At 51.2% G+C, this 6408-nt stretch overlaps 1 protein-coding gene across 1 annotated transcript in view; it reads right to left on the bottom strand.

Annotated features, from left to right (window-relative positions):
* Rassf4 (Ras association domain family member 4) overlaps window positions 1–5667 on the bottom strand; it is a 45016-nt gene extending 39349 nt beyond the window's left edge. The window contains exon 1 of the mRNA XM_028753510.1: window positions 5576–5667. The gene's annotated coding sequence lies outside the window, so the exon portion shown is untranslated. The remainder of the gene's footprint in view (window positions 1–5575) is intronic.
* Window positions 5668–6408: the final 741 nt, after the last annotated feature.

Below are 6408 nucleotides of genomic sequence, written 5' to 3'. Positions count from 1 at the left end.
AGAGAGAGAGAGAGAGAGAGAGAGAGAGAGAGAGAGAGAGAGAGAGACAGTGGGGGAGACCAAAGGGAACACACACTTGCAAGACAGTTTGTGGCCTAGGACTAATGACCTGCCTCAGTATACAGTATCTTTACTCTCCCTCAGAATAAGAATACGTCTTCTCTGTCTTCTCTTTTACTTCACAGTAGAAGCATCTGCAAGTAGAATTTCCTTTAAGTTAAGCAGTGATTACTTAGTAAGAGAAAGGCCTTCCTATGGGGTGGGGTACCGGGCTGGAAACTAGTAAGACCTGGGTGGCTGCAGATGCATGCTTTGTCTTATGAGCCTTGATTTTTCCCTCTCTGCAATAAGAATACTGCTCTCCATTGGCTTTGCCATTTCCTCTGCTGCAGAGCTCTTATTCAAATGAAAATTGTATGCAGGCAAAACTTAGGAGGACTGCTTTGGGTGACAGTAAGGAGCTGGCAGAGAGTTCATCCACCAGAGCGCCAAGTGATGGCTTGGTGCTTGTTCTTCCCTTGTTTCCCCTCAGCAGCTCCCTGAGGACACAGCATCAGCTCCTCAGAGGAGACAGGATGGAAGCTGGGGCAGGTTTCTTATAGGGTAAACAGAGAAGCTTGGCAGGGAAGGAGTGTGGCGCAGCATCGCAGGAGGACACGGAGGCATAATCAAGATGCAGTAGGGGAGGAGTTAGAGGGAGGAAGGAGCACCAGGGGGAGGAGTTAGAGGGAGGAAGGAGCACCAGGGGGAGGAGTCAGAGGGAGGAAGGAACACCAGTTCAGCAAAACAGGCTCTCAAAATTATAGGTTGCAACTACAGGTTATCGGTCTCATGGGGGAGGAGACTTGGGTCCTTAGCAAAACAGCCTCTGTACCGGGACAGCACATGATTTAAGTAGCTCTCATCAGCTCCCTGGCCTTCAGTGAGTCTCCTGGCTTCCCTGGATGTCAACTACTTCCTCCCTGAGTGGCACTACATACTCCATCTCCACTGAGCTCCAGAGTTTGAGCTTTGGGGTGTCCCACAGACTCCCCTCTCCTTATTTGTTTAACTAGCCTTGCAGAAATGAAGATATTCTAGAGATACATTACGTTGTCTTTCAATCTGCCTAGAGGACTATTGAAACAATGAACCTCAAGTAAATGGGAATTTCCCCAGAAAGCTCATACTGTGAAGGAAAAGGGGAACCAGAAGGGAATTTATCTCTCAGAAAGAGATTTCACAGAGTCTTAATACAGGTTACACAACCTTACAGGACCAAACTGAAGCCCAGACAAGGCTGGGTCAAAGGTGGGCAGGACCACACCTTAACCAGGTCTAATTAGAAGTGTATATCCCCGACCCTCTATTCAAATATCCACTGTACTTCATGGAGGTAATGTAGACTTGTGGGGTTCTCTGGCTTTTGTTGTCCCTCCTCCCAGTGTGGTCACATTGAATGAATCCCCCTTTTTCTGTTTTTCACTTTCTTTTTTTGAGATGGTTTCTCTGTCTAGCAGCCCTGGCTGTCCTGAAACCCGCTCTGTAGACCAGCCTGGCCTCAGGCTCAAGAGAGCTGCCTGCCTCTGCCTTCTGAGTGTTGGGATTAAAGGCGCGTGCGCACCAGTTCAATTTTCCATTTCAACTTGGGTCTTTGAATCTGTGTACTGAGACGGGAGGCCACCGTTGAGTTGGGGCACAGGTTCTGACTCTGGGTTTGGTAACATGTGAGCATGGTTTTGCCTTTAAGATCCTTCATGGGGTTGATTGGAGCCTGCAGTCACCCACTCTCAAGCCCACAGTATCTCAGTGAGTGGCAGTGTACCTAAGGGTGACCTAGAGACCACTGCTGCCAGGGAGAAAGAGGATGAAGAGGGCGTACATCCACTACTGCTGGGAAGCAGAGTGGAGTGTCTCTCTATTTGGGGCATTTTCTTGAAATGGCTGAACCTCCCTGTTCCCTGGACAGGGTGTCTAAACCCAAGCCTCGCCAATGGCCTACTTTCACTCATTTGCAATAAAAACCCACAATCATAATCTTATCAGAAACTCAATGCGCAGATCGATGCTTCTTAGTAGAAATAGGAGAGGAGAGGATACAGCTGGCTTGGCCTGCCACCCGGGCAAGTCTGAAAAGCAGCCCCTGATAAAACCGGACAGGCCAATTCAGCAGGGCCGTTCCCCTCCCCCAGCAGCCTTTGTCCTGGTCCTGTTTGCCCCCTACACTCCAGCAAGCACAGCTCAGGCCTCTGAGCTCACTTCTCTGGCAGATAGATGCTCTCTCTGCCTCTCAGAGGAGCCTCAGGCAGTATGGCATACCTGGCTACCTTCCCTCTATGAACAGACAATGGGTGAGTTGTCCAGACTTTCTGCTTCAGTGACTGCTCTGTTCTGCCAGCACTCAGAGGCAGTGACAGCTGGCACACAGCCTGCCGTGGAGTGACAAAGGCCACAGAAGCTTTTACAACTCCTAGGTCCAGGCCCCCTTTCCTTTTTTTCCACAAAAGGCCACTCTGCTTCTTGACATCACTATGGGATCTAGTCCCTCTGGATCAGCTGCAGGAGTAAGGGGATGGATACCACTTTAGTGGAACACTCAGGAAATGACTCGCGTGCACCTAACAGCCTTTTATTATGAGCCTAGGGGCAGCCTGCTTTTCAGTCTATAGAGGGCCCTTCCCAAACTGTGGTGAATGTAGACAGTACTGTCCTCACTTAGCAATATGGGCAATGGGTCAACATCTACAGTAAAATTTAAGTTGGTCAGTGAAACCAGAGAGCTTGGCAGTCTCTGTTCTAACCTTTTCTGGCACGATTTGTCAATGCAAACCAATTAAGAAATAAAGTACTTTGAGTAGCAAGACAAAGGAGACAGGGCCAGACACAGCCAAGGGCCTCCACAGGGAGGGCTGCTAGGCCAGAAGGGAGGCAGATGCAGGCTACACTGCCCTGCACAACTGAGAAGCCCGTGGTCCCTGCTCCTAATGCTGGGGACAGGAGCCCAGACACTGAAAACAATGAGCCTCTAAAAGGCCATTCCAGCACCTGTCAGCCCTCACAGAGCCGGAGCTTCCCAAGAGAGTAGCCAGCTGTCTGCTGAGGGGATCCGGCTGGACACAGGCTGTCTGTCTTTAGTTGTATAGCCACCTAGATAGCCTGCTACTAACCGCAGGCAGCCACTTAGCAGCTGCTGCCCTCTCCTGCTGTTCAATTGCAATGGCCTCTCTTCTGTCCCCTGACATTACCCACCTCTGACTCGGCCACACCCCCTCCTACTCCTGTCCTAGGCTGCTCAGTCCCAGCAGTTGAGAAATCCCTGAGAGGATGTGTACACTGCCAGCTGGAGGTGACAGGGATCCAGGGAAGCCAGACAAAGCACAGCTATCACAATCTCCATTCCTCCTAAGACAACTATCCTAGCCAGGTCACCTCTACCATGTGACCCCTCTGGTCCTGGTGGCCTTATATGAACCCGTTCTGCCATGTAGGCATCCCTGGCAATGTTTCCCTTCTTGTGAAGACACAGGTCCTTGTCCTTGTCCCCTCTGCAGCTATCTCTCCTCCCTTGTGACTTCCTGAGGTAAATTGCAGCCCAGAGGCAGGGCCCCACCCACACACCTGCTGGACAGATTGCTGGTTTCTGCCCTCCAGTGTTCTTTCCTGTAAGCTGAGGTAATAAAGTAATTTCCAACCGTTTCTCTTCCCCTCTTGCAATATTCTCATACTCCCTGGCCCTGTGTCCCTACCACTCCAATCCAGGCTCACCCCCTAACGACTGAAGAGGCGACTCATGGAAACAGGAATCCTCCCAGCTATGGTTTGGGGCCAAACAGATACTCAGATTGTTTGGGTCCAGGAATGCAGCCCAGCTGAGCAGACCCTCTGACTACTTGGTGCTAGCTGCTACCAGGTTGTTCTCAACACCGTAATATCTGCTATATGCATGTGACCTTTGGCTTAGTCTGTGCACCATGTGCAGATGCTATGAGAGGCTTCTCTGGAGACCAGTTGCTATGTCTTAGAATCCCTTGGAACATGGATTCCTCTGAAAACAACACCTCCATCCCTGAACAAGAAAAATGTGTGTGATTGTGCTCATGTGTACATACAAACACACACACACCCCGATGATCATACAACCGTAAGTCAATCAGTATGCCTGTGTCCACTTGCCCCAGATACCAGGCTGAGAATGTTTGTTGCGACTCAGAGAAACATTCTGGCTGAGATTTTCTTTGTCACTGACTTGGTGTGTGACCTCAACTGTTGTGCCATCTCTAGGCCTTGAGTTGGTTAGTTGTATTGGCAGCTGGTATAGAGTGTCCCTGAGCCTCTCCTTAGGACTGCCGTTACGGGGCTATACCACAGTCCATCTTTGCTCCCAAAGGTCAAGCAAGGGGGTGGGTGGGGCTCCGATTCTATCTTAGGGTATGTCCCAGGGGAAATCCCTTAGGCAGGAAGGAGATTCAGGGAACTACAAGTTTGGGGAAATTGCAAAAGCTTTAGGCCAGCAGCCATTTCCTAGTTGCTGATAGGTTGCTTTTAAACAGTTTCAAGGGCTGGGGCTGGCGAGGCAGCTCTATGTGTAAAGTCCCTGCTGCCGAAGCCCGAGAACCTAAGCCGAGTCCTCAGAAGTCATGGAAAAGTGGACAGGGAGAAATGACTCCAACTGAGTTGTCCTCCACACATGCACCAGGGCATGCACGTGACCCACAGCATGGACAGGTACACATGCATATGTGATCTCCCTTCCCCCACCCCTTCCCCCACCCCGTGTGTGTGTGTCTGTTTGTCTCATACACACATTAATAATAATAATGATAATAATGATGATGATGATAAAGATAATTTCAAGTATTTTCAACATAATACTTGAGGTTTAACAACTCAACCTTCCCAAGGGTCTGGGCTCAAAGCTTACCCTGACAGGGTTGTATGACCCTGTCAAACCCTTTCTATTTTCAAACCGCAGTTCATCACCAGTTAAACAACTATGATCTTAGGGCTTCATCCATAACAAACACTGTTGATATTGGGCTTCAGGCTTCAGAGAGATAGCCACGTGCTGAGGAGGGAATGGGGAACTCAAAGAGGAGGAGCCCTTAAGAATCAGGAGACAGGTGGAGTTTAGCCCTGAAACTAGAAGTGAGTGGCAGATTGTGTAACCTTTTGGTTATGGCCCACCTCACCAACAGCAATGGAGAAACAAGTGTCTGGATGAGTTATCATCCTAGCGTTGGCTTTCCAGCTAAAATCTTAAGGTCCTGCTGAAACCCTCTTCCCGCCTCCTCTCTCTAGGAAGCTGGCTGAGGAGGCTGAGGTGAGCACAACTGTAGCCGGCCGTTGGATTCACGTGTCCTGCTAAGATTTAGCCCTAAAGTGCCTCATCCTAGGAGATGTTAGGAGCCCTGCCACCCTCAGCCCTGGCTGGAAGCCCGCAGTGCGCCAGGCTGGCAAGGGGAGGAGACTCGACTCGCGCACTGCGGCTGGGGGTACAAGTGCTCAGACTCTAGCGTCCTGTCTGATCGCGGCCTCAGGGTCGAGGGTGGGGTGCTCCAAGGACGCCCACTACCTTTGCAGTCTGAGCATCACTCACCGTCCAGTCATCGCGCGGTCCAGAGGCCACCAGCAAGAGAGTTCGCCTGCAACAGAATTGTGCCGGTACAGACTCCAGAGCCCTGCATCTGCTGCAGGGATCAAGTCCGCCCCAGCCCACCCTAGACACACCTCTTCCCGCCCCCAAACACGCCCCTCTTCGCTCTGGGCACGCCCCTTCTCTCTGGTCAACAGCATTGCCTATCAGCCCCTCTCTTCGTTCCAGGGTGCTTGATAATGATCCCCCTCAAGAAGACCCCGAGCATTTGCTCTCTTGTTCGAACTTTATGGACAGCATTAAGCGTTCCGCGAGCCACTTAAGTCCCCAATCCTCGAGGGCACCCCACGATGCACAGAGAAAGCAGTAGGGTTGGGCCCCCAGGGGCCGCCTGTTTACAGGCGGAGGCCAGGGAGCCTGGGTTACACAGATACTTGGGTTTCAACAAAGACCTCTGCGCAGGCGCTACTGCCGAGCCTGTGCGCATCCTAGGGAGGGTGGAGTGTGTGTGTTCGTGCGCGTGAAGCCCGGGACATTTATTTATTGTTCAGGTGGCACCTGCAAGCAAAGTTGTGGCTTCTCTAAAAGCTGCATTAAGAAATCGGAGATGGTGAATTAAAAAGGTTAGCTTCCTCTCTCTGTCGCAGTCTTCTGTGCAGATTGGCCAGCACTGAGGCAGAGCCCCAGGCCATAGGCTGGGAGCTTAGGGAAGATGGGCAGCTGTGAGGCAAGGGAGCTTTGTTGGCTGTTTTATTTCATGGTTCCCAGTCCTGACCTCAGGACCTCTTGCCCTCCCCTGCACCGTAAATCGTCTCAGCTCAGCTCAGCTCCTGGTT

The sequence above is a fragment of the Grammomys surdaster genome, unplaced genomic scaffold (genome assembly GCF_004785775.1).
Source record: "Grammomys surdaster isolate TR1022 unplaced genomic scaffold, NIH_TR_1.0 125950, whole genome shotgun sequence".
Lineage (NCBI taxonomy): Eukaryota > Metazoa > Chordata > Mammalia > Rodentia > Muridae > Grammomys > Grammomys surdaster.
This window is presented reverse-complemented; position numbering and strand designations above follow the sequence as displayed.